Source organism: Anser brachyrhynchus (assembly GCF_964034855.1).
Source record: "Anser brachyrhynchus genome assembly, chromosome: 1".
NCBI lineage: Eukaryota > Metazoa > Chordata > Aves > Anseriformes > Anatidae > Anser > Anser brachyrhynchus.
In genome coordinates, this window is record NC_137694.1 from 87734888 (window position 1) to 87749645 (window position 14758).

At 40.3% G+C, this 14758-nt stretch overlaps 1 long non-coding RNA gene across 2 annotated transcripts in view; it reads right to left on the minus strand.

Moving 5' to 3' along the window:
- Positions 1 to 1836: 1836 nt before the first annotated feature.
- The window catches only part of LOC308185045, a 28883-nt gene continuing 15961 nt past the window's right edge, over positions 1837 to 14758 (minus strand). The window contains exons 2-5 of one of the 2 annotated variants that reach the window (XR_013943087.1): positions 7386 to 7459; positions 6567 to 6636; positions 5532 to 5874; positions 1837 to 4303 (exon numbers count right to left, since the gene is read on the minus strand). This is a non-coding gene — a long non-coding RNA (uncharacterized lncRNA). The remainder of the gene's footprint in view (positions 4304 to 5531; positions 5875 to 6566; positions 6637 to 7385; positions 7460 to 14758) is intronic. The other variant, XR_013943086.1, reaches the window with a different exon arrangement.

A 14758-nucleotide genomic window follows, 5' to 3' on the forward strand; every position in this document is an offset into this window, starting at 1 on the left:
ATACCCTGCACGTAGTCCCTGGAACCACCCCAAAACTCAGTTGAGAGTCAGCTACTTCAGCCACAAGGAGCCACATACTTGGCCCTCCTTAGACTTGTCATATATAAGCTGATTTTTACACGCTTTAATTTTCAGGAAGTGAGAACTTGCTGCCCCTTCTGCGTATATAGAGCATCTGAATCAGCTCTGCCACATATGAAATCATGTAGCAAACGAGAAGGTTCAATAAGCTTCTTTTAGTGGATTCTGTTTCTATGGTTTTTAAATGGAGTGGAACAAATAAGCAGTAAAATAAAGCATACCTAACATCAAGGTGACATTTATCACTGACTATAATCTCCTGGCGCTATTGAATAAACCATAGTGGGTGTTTCTGCTTTTACCTATTTTTTCCCTCACTATACAGGCTTCTCTGCTGTCATAAACTCCCCTTCTTACAAAGCACCTAACACCTATAGCTCTGCGCCTCTTCATGGTTCAGAAGAATTCTCCCCAGTGGTTTCCAGTCAGACTTCACGGCCCAGTTCTTTTCCGTGCTGCAGCTGGTTAGCAGCACTTCTGGCAGAGCTATGCTCAGTGCGAGGGAGTGCAACGCATCCTACAGTATGTCCTCATTCAGGTTTGTGCTGCCTGAACTGCCTCCTCCTTTCACAACATAGTGGTCTGCAGGGTGGAAAAAGTGACAAGAAGTCAGGTCATTTCTCACAAATGTTGATGCTATCGCTGATTGTGGTAAAAGCTCTTTGTCTTCTCATTTCCCCATGGTGGCTTATCGCACAGCCCAGAGGAGAAGCTCCTAGCAATGGAGCAATGCACTCTCCATGCTGTGAGAACATGCACATCAGGTCTTTGGGATCCTTGTTCAACATCCTAAGGTGCTCTGTGAAAAGATGAGACAAGGCACTACAAAACAAGCGGGGGGAGAGGGAAGTAAGAGGTACAAGAAAAAAAAAAAAAAAGAGTACAGTGGCCAGGAAGCATCAGAAGCGGCCTCAGGAAGTGTCACACTGGCTACCACAAGGCTTTGGCTGTGTACATTCATGCTGTAGCCCACAGCCTTCTTCCCACCCCCTGCCCACAGGCCTGCATCAGCAAGGTGCTGAGTCAAGCTCTCCATCCCCTTTCCAGCTGCTGCAAAGGTAAATAGCCCTGTAGCTTTTAAACCACTGTGGTGAAGTGGGGCTACAGCACAGTCACAGGCGTAACTACAAGGTGAGTAACAGGCACATCCACGCTGCTGGGACTTGCTAAGAGGGTGCAGTGTAAGTAACAAGAAGAGTCACATCTCACAGAGGTGCAGGGATGCCAGGGTTGGTACCAAAATGAAGGTGGGAGAGCAAAATGGTGCTGGCAGCGCTGCCTCAACAGTTCTCTTCGCCTCTTTTCCTCCTCAGCTCCCTGCTTGGAAAGCCAAGAGACACGTACCTCACAGCCCTCCTACTCAGCAGGAAAAGGTCCCTGGGCTATTTGCTTAGTCTCCATCACTAGAAATCTGGGTTGCACATTGTTTCTACGTGGTTTGTTGTCACAGCTAGTTTATGACTCCTGTAATGATAAATAGCCTCTAGCTAAAGGAATTAAAAAATGCATCCAAAGGGATTTACTGGGTGCACCTTTGAACTACATAGGCTTCCAGCAAGTCACTTTGAACAGGATGATTTTCCTGAATGAGAAAATGCATCATGTAAAAAGAAGGTAACTTGTAGACACTCAGTGCAGTTTACATGGAAGTCACTGCAACTGAACAATGAAGGAAACAAAATCTCAAAGTCCAGGTGTGATACTCTGGAATTCAGCACTTCTGCTCAGCCAGACCTACATATTTATTCTGCAAAAAAGGTATGGCTGCAGCATGTGTGGACTTCTCCAGACTAGCATTAATGCATTTAATGAGGGCACAAGGAACAGTGATCTCAGTACGTCCATAAGGGATCCTGGCTGACTGAATACTTGGACCGTTAGCTTCAGAATCAGTTTTTCATTGAAAAAAAAAAAAAAAGACTTTTACAAGAGGAAGCTTTAGAATACCAGTCTATATTTTTTTGTAGGTTCTAGAAACATGTTCTTCAGAATCTACTTGCCTCAAACTGGCCTTTTTCCTCTTCACACAGGGCAGTTCTGAGAAAGGAAAAGAAAAGGGCAGTATATGTTTCTGATCAGATCTTTAAAGAAAGCCGAGCTCCATATGGCTACACTGTTGTCAATGAAAGATCATTGTGACTCATGAAAATTAACATTTTCTTATTACTGAAGGGCACTTACCTGTCAGAATGCCTATAGTCTTGACAAAGTGTCCTCCATATCAGTATTTACCTCTATAACAATTGTTGGTTTTAATAGTCAGAATGCATAGATATTTTAGAGACTGTGAAGTCATACTGACTTTATCATTAAGTGTGTTCCTGTCCCTTCCCAGTTACTGTGGAATTACACTTATGCTCTCTCCCTCAATATAAAATGCATCTTTTGCCTTATTACCTACATTCCTGCTGCAAGCACCTTGTATTTATGACTCTCTTCAACTCAAGCTCTCAATTTCACAGTAGTTACAAAGAGAACTATTTAGAAGCAGTTTCTATGCTTACACATTGCATAGAAAACTGAAGAGTTAAAACCTCTTTGAGCTCAAGAGCAGTGCTTCTTTAAAATTCCTTCTTCACCTTCTAATGCCTTACAAAAAAATCAAAACACAGTTCTCATTAGTCTCTTTTCAGCTGTTCCTTATATTTGCCAGGAGGTGGAAACATAGCTACACCAACCTACAGGAGAAGCATCATGTTGATGTGTAATTGCATGCTGCCTGCTGAAGAATAGTGCTAAAAATATCTGCAGTCTGAATTGGCTCAGCAGAGCCCAAAACACAGGATCATACAATGCTCTTCCTGGCACATCCTGCTTCTCCCCTTCTGCCAGCTAGTGAGACAACTATACTGCTTGTTACTGCTTCTCAACATCAAGGATGCCCTTTAAGCAGCTGGTTCTGTCAGATGTAACATATACATTTATTTCAACAAGAATACAAAATCAGGTTGCATTTGATGGAAAGACTCACAAAGGAACAGCAACTGCAGCCCTCCCAGCTGATAAACAATCAGATACCTGGCAAAGTGACAAGGAGATAAATGATCACTTGACTTATTTATTTAGAAGATACTTGTCTGCTTTTACATTCAAAAATATTACACACATGCTCAGATATGAAAAACATAATAAAGGTCAGAAGTGCTCATCAGATAATCTTCAGGAGTAGTAGAAATAATTCCCAAACATACTAAGAGATACTGATATAGCCATATTCCAAATGATGTTTGGTAGGAAAATATAAGTCCTAACAGAGAACCCCTTATACAAAAGACAAAATTACATAAATACTCAAAAAGGGGGAGAGGGACACAACACTGTTAAAAGATTGTAGGCAAAATAAAACAGCGTTTCAAAACATCCCTGAGTTAGAGGAAAATGACATGCCTGGGTTTGGTTTCTGTTTGCAGAACGCTTAGTTAGAAATCAGCTTCATTTCTGCTTCCTGTGCAATCCCCATTCTAGCTTGCATGGTGTGAGGATGTCTCCCAAAGAGAAAAAGAGGTGTGATCCCAGCTCCAAAGAGATCACCATCTACAAATGGACGATATTTAAGTCCAGTTTGGACAGTGACTTTAACAGAGGCTTTAAAAAGGAAACACTTGTTCCTCCATCTCTGTGTGTACACAGACACACAGTCCTGGGCTTAGGCTAAGATTTTTTTTATTTTTTAATGCCTGGGAAAGTTGTTAGAGGAGCGTATGTTCTGTATTTCTCAAATGACTTGCAATAAAATAACAACTGGAATCCATCTGAGGAAATCCTTCTTTGCATGGGGAGTTGTTGCAGAAAGGGAAAACCTTCCTCCCTGCATGAAGGCAAGTCCCAGAATGTACAGTTGGAAAGAAACCATCTCTTCATTTCAAAGAGTGTGACATTAAGAAATCTGTCACCTGAATGAAGGCAAAACCTGGAAGAACTGACATCGGATGCAAGAGAATTTCACTTTCAGGACTAGAAAAGAAATGACAAATTAATATTCCTCTACCCATAGGATGTGGATGGGATTAACAGGTAAAGTGAATAATTCCAGTGAACCAATACCAGGAAGTCCAGAAATCAGTCCCCAGAACCTTGAAGTGTGCCATGAAATACAGTGTGAATCCCAGATATTCATCATGTTTAGTAAGATGTTGTTGTTCTTACAGCATCTCAGGAACGTTATCTTGTTTTCAAGCAAAGCAGCTCAGACTTCAGAAACTGTGTTTTCATGGTACGAGTCCTTGTGTGGAAAGAAGAAAAACACATAAGAAAACAACAAAATCTACTGGTGTTTGGCAGCAAAATGTACCAATGCAAATTAATAAAATGCAGACTTATTCAGACTGTGACTAGTGCAACATCACTTCTCAGAGGCTGTATTGAAGGATCATCTGTCTAAGAAGAGAGACTTTCACACATCTAAATCAAGTGCTTGAGCTCAGGTTCAGTATTGAAGTTGCAGGACACCTTACATCATGTTAGCACCCAATGAGACATTCCCCAAAGGCCACACAGGCAGCATGTGAAGCCCATAATACAACTGTCCTGTGCTAAATCAGTGCACTCTGCTCTGACATGGCCAGGTATCGGACACTGAGAAAGGTGGGTTCTTGTTGGTGTTGGCCTGAACCCAGCTCAGCTGCACTTTACGCAAAATCTCTCAAAAACCAAAACCCATGCAAGTTAGCTTGGATCATTTCACTTTCCTTCCTGGCGAGCTTTAGCCTGCTAGTTTCTATGGAATTATTACAATGGGAAAGAGGGAGTCATTAAATATCAGGCTCATGCCAGAAATCTATGTGTGTGAGACGTAATATTAAAAAAAACTCACCTCAATAAGAACAAAATAAACCACACTGGTGACTGCTATATCTCAAGTCCCACTACTTCTAAGCACCAGTCCTCCCTGCAGTTTACATATGCTACAAGGCATTCAAGGGGCAATAAGACTAAGTTTGCGTGCACAGACATCTCCATTTAAGAAAATGCACAGATCTCTGTTTTAGAGAAAATAACTATACCACCTGTGAATTTTGCTATGGCTATAAACCCAGAACAGATGCTAAGTGAACTGGGGCAGACCTGTGTCTTGCCCAAGACTAACACATTTTCCCACAGAGCTTTTTCCACCCAATTTCTTTCAGCTCTGGCAAGGGTGCTAGGAGCAGAAATCATGTGGGAAACTATTCACATTAACTCAGAGAAATCCACAGCCAACCTAAAACAACCCCCCAACATTTTTCACATGTCAGTCTCACATTTAGCATGCATAGATGAAGAGAGAGTGGAGCATGAAACTTATTCCACATGTCACGGTGTGGCAGCAATCAATTTTAGTTTTGCACCCTAGGAGGAGAGGATATATCCTCACCAACACAATTTTTATCAAGCAGAAATGTCACTCCAGAGGCTACCACATAATCTCCCAACTCTCTCTGCAAGAAAGCCCATAGACATGCAAAGCTTACCAGTTACGTTCATTCTAACGAGGTGGCCCACAGCTGTAAGGTCAGTATTGTTTATTTTGGCCCTGCGCGGATAGTGGCCGCTGTCTGGTTGACTTCTGAATTTTCAGCAGCAGAAAGGACATGACTTTTGCCTTGGGGTCTGCTCTTCTGGAAAGGTGCAAGTGCTTCATCTCCTCTCCAAACCCAGTCTCATTGTTTTGCTTCTTTGTTTTTTTGTACCAGGGGGCCTGTGTTTGTGAGGTCTGACTCTGTCAATGCCTGATGCTGCAACTCAAAGTTGGGGTCTCTCCTTCTCCCAGGTATTTTGTGCCCTACGCATAAATGATTTCCAGCATATGGTGTTCTGTGGTGGAAAAGAGCAGACATTAACTGAACTGACCTTTGTGCCAGGCCAACTCCCCCTCCATCGCCTTACTTTTCCATTTGTATGACCTGTGAAAGCAGGGACTATCTTATGTTCCAGATATCCACACAAAGTGTGCAGAGTAACAGGTACCACAGTAAAAACAACACTTTTTTCCCTCATGTGAGAGTAATGAAGTCTCCCTATCCTATCCTAGATCTTGCTGAAAATGTATTAAACAAACAATATTCTTGATAAGCTTTGCTATTTTCATAAAAATGGCAGATAAGAGGAACATACTTTCTTCAAAGAAGAAAGTGAAAGTGTCAGGCGAGTGGGGTATTTGGGGGTTGTGTGTTTCTCTTCAATTTGCAGGTTTTTCCTTTTGCCAAAAGTTGAACTGTTCCATGAAAAAAAAATATTTATATATGATATAAAAATGCCTATTGGCTCTAAATAGTGTTTTTGGGGGATCAGATTTCACCATATAGCTCCCAGGGCAAAATTCAGCATGGGAAAAAAAAAAAAAAAAAAAGAATGAAAATCATGCAGCATATATCCTGCTGGAAGCTTATTGCAATAGACACCCTTCCTCACCCACAACCCAGACAACACCACAACAAAGCCACAACAAAGTAACTCCTAAACAAGACTATGCCAACATGCTTTTCTGCATTGCAGCTCCCCTTTACCTGATACCAGCATTGCCAGCAGCCATTTGGACCACCAGAATGGAGTTGCTACCTACAGTCATCTTTTGTGCTAAAAAAAAATAAAAAAATAAAAGGGGAAAGGGGAAAGGGGAAAGGGAAGGAAAAAAATCATAGGCGGTTACTGGTACATTCTTCTTGTGGCACAAAGGAGAGCTAGCTTCACTTTACTTGGCACTGCAAGCCTGCCCTAGCACTTAAGTGAGCAGTCAGAAGTGCAGAGACCTTTCCTTGAAGCGATAAGTCTGTAAATGACATAAAGGAACCCTCGACCTTTAAATCAGACAAAGAGACATGAAAGTGAGCACCTTCTTTAAAAAAAAGGAAATGATGACAGAGGCCAAAAACCAGAACACCCACCCACACGTAATAGCTCTAAACACAAGTAGCAGGCAACAGGTTATTGAGGCTATGAGGACAATAGCTGAAACAAATGGAAGTTACAACTTAGAGCACAATCATGTAATTACTGCTGCAGTTTACAGTGAACTGAACAAGTCAACAATTCTTAAAAGCTAGCAAAGGCCCTCTGTAATTGTGCCCCCTTCTCAAGAGAGCACCTGCACCAAATTTTTTTTGGCTAGAGTAAAGCAAGAGCCAAGCTCCCAACAAACTGACTCAGGACATTAAAATGAACACACAGAACAATAGGCTACTGGCACCTCTTCTTCAATGGTGGGGGGGAATTTAATTCTTCTTACTAACATGTTACTGTACTTGTACTCTAAGTAGGAGAATGATAATATGTGCATTAGGAAAAAATTGAGAAATTCTGAAGAAAAAGAAAACAAAAATGCTTACCAGGACATCCGCCTCTCGTGGTGAATGGCAGAAGTGCTTCTTTCTTCACCCTAGACTATAAATTTTGCTTCTCACTAGAAGGAAAAAAACTGCATAGCATAGCCATCCTTTTAGAAATTTCTTTGTGTGTCAGACCAACAGGTAGAGCCTGGCACACTGCTTGGGAAGGAGAAAAGCGAGGGCAGTTTTTTTGGCCTCGATTTTCCAAGTGGGTAGGCCTTGAAGACTCTGAGTTTAGAAAAGTAACCAAAATTGAGAACTTCATGTTGTGTTTTGTTTTGTTTTTATTGGGGTTTGCTCCTCTACACTCCACCCTCTCTCTCCTATCACCTTAGACCAAGACATGGAAGAAAACCACAACAGGACTTCTGCTTGTTCCTTATTGTCCAGTACTTGTAATCTGTGTACTTGTGTGACTTAAATCAATCCTTTTTGGTATGCTCTGATCTTCCTATATGCAGTGGAGGGCAGAAAAATCATGAGAGTGAAAATGACAACCAACAAGCTTTTATCTACATTTTTCTACACTGCAGAGAAATTCCCTTGTAGGTTATAACTGCAAAAGGTTTAATATCTCATTGGTTTCTGTGTTTACTACAATATCTATTTTTCACAGATTCTTATCTTTCAGCATTTTACTGACTTAATTTTGGATCCTTTCAGAAAGGGTCCCCATACAGTTTTTGGTGTCAAGCCTTCAGTTATGAGGGCTATACAGGACCATGAATTTGTATTAGCTTTTATCAAACAAAATCCAGCTCTGGTAGCGTTTCCTGTCTTAGATGACCCAGTAATTTTGGGACACTTAAAACATTCAGCAGCTTCAGAGGAAAGGGAAAAAGCACGAGTCCAGTTGTTCCTTTAACAGCTTTAGATACATGTAGAGTGTCATGGCTAATGTGAAGGGAATAATCAGAACTGACAATTCACAGCCTCTGCAACTCATTAAAGCAATCAAAACTCCTGGTATTAGCAGAAAGTAGTTCAGTGTCCCAGATACAGTTACTGAAAATGTAAAGTCTACATCCAACAAAGCCAATAGTTTTCAGATTTGCTTCCAAACTTCCTCAAATTAACAGGACACCATGCTTGTAAAAGCTGTTGACTTCAGAGTTCAGACAGAAACATCAGCCATTCAAAAAGCACACACAAATCAGAGAACAGAGCATGATTTTTTTTCTCTTATCCTTCCACTTTCATACGTCAGGCCAATCACAAAGCAACCTCTCCTCCTGTGGGGCAAGCAATGTTTTCTTTAATGTCCATTCAGTATCAGGTCTGTCCATGGAGAGTAATCTCATTACTCAGCATTCACAGTGGAGCCTGGGTATACATACTAACTAGCAAACAAGACTGAAAGGTCTCAGAAGTATCTCCTCAGAAAGAGGACAATGAGAAGCTTTTCTATTTGAGAAAGGCCTAGAGAGGTTTTAAGCCAGCTCCTTGAGGTCTTTTCATCTGAGTTGAGTAACACAGGAAAATACTGAGAGTGCAATGGAATTCCCTCCAGTACTCCCACTATATCATTTCAAGAAGGAGGAAAAAATTCCTCATTTTAACCCTATGAAAATCAATAAATAAATACATATATATATAATAAAAGATCTACTTGCTGAGAACTTCTGAATAGATTGTTATTTGTTTTAACATAAGAGAAATCTCTGCGGATGTCTCAGGGTTAATAAATCCATCAGATTCACTAAAACAGCTAATAAATGTTCATGATAACGTTGCATGGCAAGAATATATCAGAGCTGGGAAAAACAAACACAGGATTAGAAAATCTATTCTCCAGTGTTCATCCTATGGACATATGCATGAAATGCATATATCCTATATATTTTCTGCTTTCAAACCTCCTCAGGAAAAAAAAAAAAAAGCTTTCAACCCTTGTGCATACTTATATTAAATCAAAAGTTAAACCAAGAGATATATTTTAGCTATTGAAATCATATTTTTGTTCAAAAAATAAAAATAAAAAGACACCATCAGAGAAATATATACTCAAAAAAAAAAAAAAGTCCTGAGGAAAAACGTATATGGAAGATAAGCAACTCAGATTAAGCAGATCACAGCAACTGATCCATAACTGGATAATACCACATCCCATATTTGCAACAAAGGTTCCAAAAAGTATTTAATAATACTTTATTTTTTTCCTTTTCCTAGACACAAACCCAGATAGTTTTAGCTTTCAGCTCTGTAAATGACGTGGTGGGAAAGCCTGGTCCTCATTAAATCTGCTTTTTTTTTTTTTTTTTTTTTAACACTTTGGGTCAGAAATGCATCAGAAACAGGCATGGCAAAGCAGTGCACCAGACTCTCTGGATTTCTGATAGCTCTGCTTGTAATCTGTACTAGATACTTGCCCTCACCCTGGTCATATGGCAGTACTACTTTTGGACCTGTTGGTCTACAACTCAATCAGGACCAAAAGGCACCCTTTTACCCTCTTTCTTTTCTTCAGTTTAAGCCCTCATTTGATGGGTTGTTTTTGTAGAGTACCACTTCATCATTACACATCTTACACATTGGCTTGTATAAATGACAAATAGGCTGTCATTATTGCTTTCTTATATCTAGAATAAATATATACACACACAATTAAAGCATTAAGGTTTTTCCATAGTGATTATTTTTATTAATCAGGCTGTGAAGCAGTATACGACTAGTTTTGAAGAGAACACAAAGAGCTTACAAATTTTTTACCTAAAGATGCATGCATTCTGTAACTCTAAAGAGAATAGGTCCATGTGCCAATTACTGAAATGATGCCACCTTCTTTTTTTTTTAAATCAAAATAACAACATGAATAATGTAATTCAAATATCATAAAAGCAGGCAAACCTGGAGAAATCAACACTCCACAGTTGCTAAAGCTGATAAAATACAGAGCTTCACAGTACGACAGTGAATCAACAGACTAACATAGCCAAGTGATCAGAACCCTAGACTAATAGAACGAGCTATCACCATTGACAAAGTTAACACAAGGAGGTATTTCTGTAAGTATTGCCCTAAGAGAATTTAAGACAATGACAACATCCTTCAAGCTTCAACTCCATACCCGATGATCCAGCTACAAAAGCACATAGCTAATGAATAGCACCACTTACTTAAGAATATAAATGCCTACCTGATTTAAGTGTCCATTAGCTACTTTTTCTTTACACCTCACTGTCACTAAACACAACTATGGAAAGATCTCATTCCATCATCCCCTTCAAAAGGATGCAGTGTGCTTAAAAGAAGGTATGACAGTTAAATCACATCACATCAGCTTTAAATATCACCATTAACACTACAGAATCTGACTCAATGAGTGACAGGTTGTAGTTTAGCTTAGGAAATCATTAGAAGACTTGATTGGGAATCTCTTGCACACACACAAATGAAAATCAAGAGATAATAGTACAATACACACACCAAATAAAAGGCAAAACAAAAAGCACAAGAGTAGAATTTAGGCTACTTCTACTTAACTTCTTGGGATCTTGCCATTGATTATACGGACACAAGTAATATGGAGCTTATGGCCACAAAGAAGTTTCATTCAGACATATTCTGGCTTCCTCAGTGACATAAATCTTTAAATTCTTCCTCCTCTGAATACTCTGACCAAAGAAACAGATTAATGTTATTTCGGCTGTGTCTGAGATAAGAGATTTGTTCTTCTTCGGTCCTTAGTTCCTGAGAAGGCATGCCCCACTTGCTCCAGCTCACAACCCAGTTCAACATTTCACACTCAGATGGTCACGTAGGCCCAGATATTGTCATGCCACTCAGGATGATTTTCAGGAAAGGCAATTAGCTAAGATGCAAGTGAGCATTTCCTAGAAAGTTTGTGTGTATTCTTGTGGCTGAAAGTGACACAATTTCTGCTGTCACCAAAACCAGTGAGTACCCCCTCTTACAACGAAGCCAACTTTTATTTCTGTATGCATTTTAAAGAGATTTATTCTGTCCTTAGGCATGAATTTCTGGTAGGATCTGTTACTTGTTTAGAGAGGATTTTAAACAAATAATCATAAGCTCATAACAAACTCTACTAGATTTTATGCCATATTAAAATATTTTTTATACTAAAATATTTTTTCCTCATATGAAGGTAATGTTGTTTTCAGATAGCATCTAGATTTATATTACACAAAAGCTTACAATAAATGTTTTCAATGGTTACCAAGGGGAAGGGATGCATTCTGCATTTCTGCAGTGCCTAGCATGGTGGTTACCATTTCCTTTTTGTGATAACAGATAAGAAGTCTTTCAAAACCAAAAAGTGACAATAACTAATAAAGAGCAGGCCTTACCTACACCCATGTTTCTCTTAACACTTCTATAAGTGTCATATAAGCCACATCAGAGTAAAAGACAATAACTGCTCCAACACAAAAGCAAACATAAAATGACGAAGAAGATGGAAATTTCTACAGCATGTTTGTATTTTTCTTTGCTGTCGAGGCTATATTAAGACATTCTGTTATGATTACAGAAAGCAGCAAGAGGGGTCAATGAACACTGTACAAGTTTAATTCCTTCTTGTAGAAAGATTGGATGCACCTAGCAAAAAATATGAAGTTAAACCCTTGGCATGCAGAAAAGAGTCAAAATGATTCTCCTGACTTCAGGTGAATTAACTTCATTTATATTTGCTGAGAATAATGCACACTACCCCACCAGACATCAGTGCAGTCATAGCTTAGTGCACTGAAATGCCACATTATCTTTGCTGACAAGGTGAAAGAAGATCATAGAATCAATAAGGTTGGAAAAGATCTCCAAGATCATCTGGTCCAACCATCACCCTGCCACCAATGTCACCCACCAAACGATGTCCCTAAGTGCCACGTCCAACCTTTCATTGAAAACCCCAGGGATGGGGACGCCACCACCTCCCTGGGCAACCCGTCCCAATGTCTAACTGCTCTTTCTGAGAAGAAACGTTTCCTCATTTCCAACCTGAACCTCCCCTGGCACAACTTGAGGCCATTCCCTCTAGTCCTATCAATAGTTATCTTCGAGAAGGTAGCTGGAGAGAGCAATAAGGTCTCCCCTGAGTCTCCTCTTCTCCAGACCATAAATACACCAGTTCCCTCAGCCGCTCCTCACAGGACTTGTGTTCCAGGCCCTTCACCAATTTTGTAGCCCTTCTCTGGACACACTCCAGGGCCTTGATGTCCTTCTTGTAGTGAGGGGCCCAAAGCTGAACACAGTACTAGAGGTACGGCCTGATCAGAGATGAGTACAAGGGGACAATCACTTCCCTGGCCCTGCTGGTTACAGTGTTCCTGATACAAGCCAGGGTATAGTTGGCCTTCTTGGCCACCTGGGCACAATGCTGGCTCGTGTTCAGACAAGTGTCTACCAACACCCCCAGATTCTTTTCCTCCGTACTGCTTTCCAGCCACTCTGCCCAAAGCCTGTAGTGCTGCATGGGGTTGTTGTGGCCACAGTGCAGGACCTGGCACTTCACTGTGTTGAACCTCATCCCACTGGCCTCTGCCCATCGATACAACCTGTCCAGGTCCCTCTGTGGGTCCTTCCTACCCTCTGGCAGATCGACATTTCCCCCCAAATTGGTGTCTGCAGACTTACTGAGGGTGTACTCCATTCCCCCATCCAGATCATCAATAAAGATATTAAAGAGGATGGGCCCAACACTGACCCCTGGGGAACACCACTGGTGACCGGTCACCAGCTGGATTTCAATCCATTCACCACCACTCTGTGGGCCCAGCTGTCCAGCCAGTTTTTAACCCAGCAAAGAGTGTACCTGTCCAAGCCATGGGCTGCCAGCTTCTCCAGGAGAATACTACAGGAGACCATGTCAAAGGCTTTGCTGAAGTCTAGGATACTCAATAATATAGATGTATTACAGAAATGAGGGGGATTTTCTGGATGGATTACAGACTTTGGGGACTGGGGAGGGTAGGGCGACAGCAGGAAAGGGAATAGAAGATGGGAAGAGAAAGATTCACACTTGTTGCTGTCAGAGCCTTAGGCTTGAATATTTTCTGTCCCTCAGAGCTGTATTTTTGGAGGAAGAATATATCTTTTTGGTTGTGATTGTATAAGTATCTGTTCCTCCTGTTTCTTGAAGAAAATAGTGAAGTACATTTAATAAATGAAATTGAACACAAGCTACTGTCAAATTCAAAAAATCTGTCTCCGGATGTTTAGAAATGCACATGCAAAAGATCTAAAAACAAAACAAAACCCACAGTTTTATAAGGGTTCCTACCCTAGGAAACAGAAAACTATGTGCTGAATGGAAAAAGATAGACTGGTAGAATTACATTATTTTTTATGTCTTTTTCATATCTTGCATGTCCAAAGAACATTGAATCAATTAAAAAGCAGAACTGAGGACATGTCCAAAAACGCCCAACATAAAAAGCTGGAAAGAAAAGTCTTCCTGCATATTACAAGTGCTAGAGGGACAAAAAGACTGCCAAAAGGCATTGCCTTTTGAACAGCATTAATTGAATCAACTTCAGTCGGTGTTAACTAAACAGTCCTGCAGACAGTCTGATTTCTGTGCCTGCATGTAAATACACAAACGCACACATCTATTTGTTATGGATGCACACCTCCACCCAAAAGCTGACTCAACTCACTTCATTTTGAAGACCTTTAAATTTTTGTTTTAACAGAAATTTCCATGCTTTAGCATTGATTTCTGTCTGACACGGCAGCAAAAGGAACTACACAGACACTTCATTGTTAACTGTAAAAAAAAAAATCAGCATCTAATATCACAAATTCTTTATCAATAGAGAATATTTATGTAATAACTAAAAAGGAAATAATTGTTTATAGTTCATATTGTCAAGTAGAAAGAACACTGTGGAGAGCATTTCCACATGTAAAACACACACAGCAAAGCCTGAGGGAAGAGAACTGCCACTGTAATTCATCACTGATGGGTCTAGAGGATAACAGAACACCTTTCTTTGCTGTAAATACAGGGACAGCAAATTACTTATTTATTTAGGAAGACAGAAGCCCAAAAAACTAGGAGGGATAGTCTCCCCTTCCTCACCCAAGACCAGCAGGATGGTAATATCATTTCTGTTTGCTTCTCCTTTATTTCCCTGACTCTTTTCACCATATCAGAAGCATACAGTCATCAGAAAAGAAAGATTTAGTTACCATTTAGCTACATGCAGGATGACTGATGAATATTCATTTGGTGGATCAAATGGACTTTGCCTCGTGATTAAGGAGGACTTCAGTGAACCAAATATTTCTATTATCACATCACATGGTGTTTTATATAATACTTGTCTGATCGCAGTGGGAAAACATTGGTAAAATAAGGGGCAAAGGGAAAGGGCTATACTGATTTTTGAGCAGCTTAAATATGAGAACAA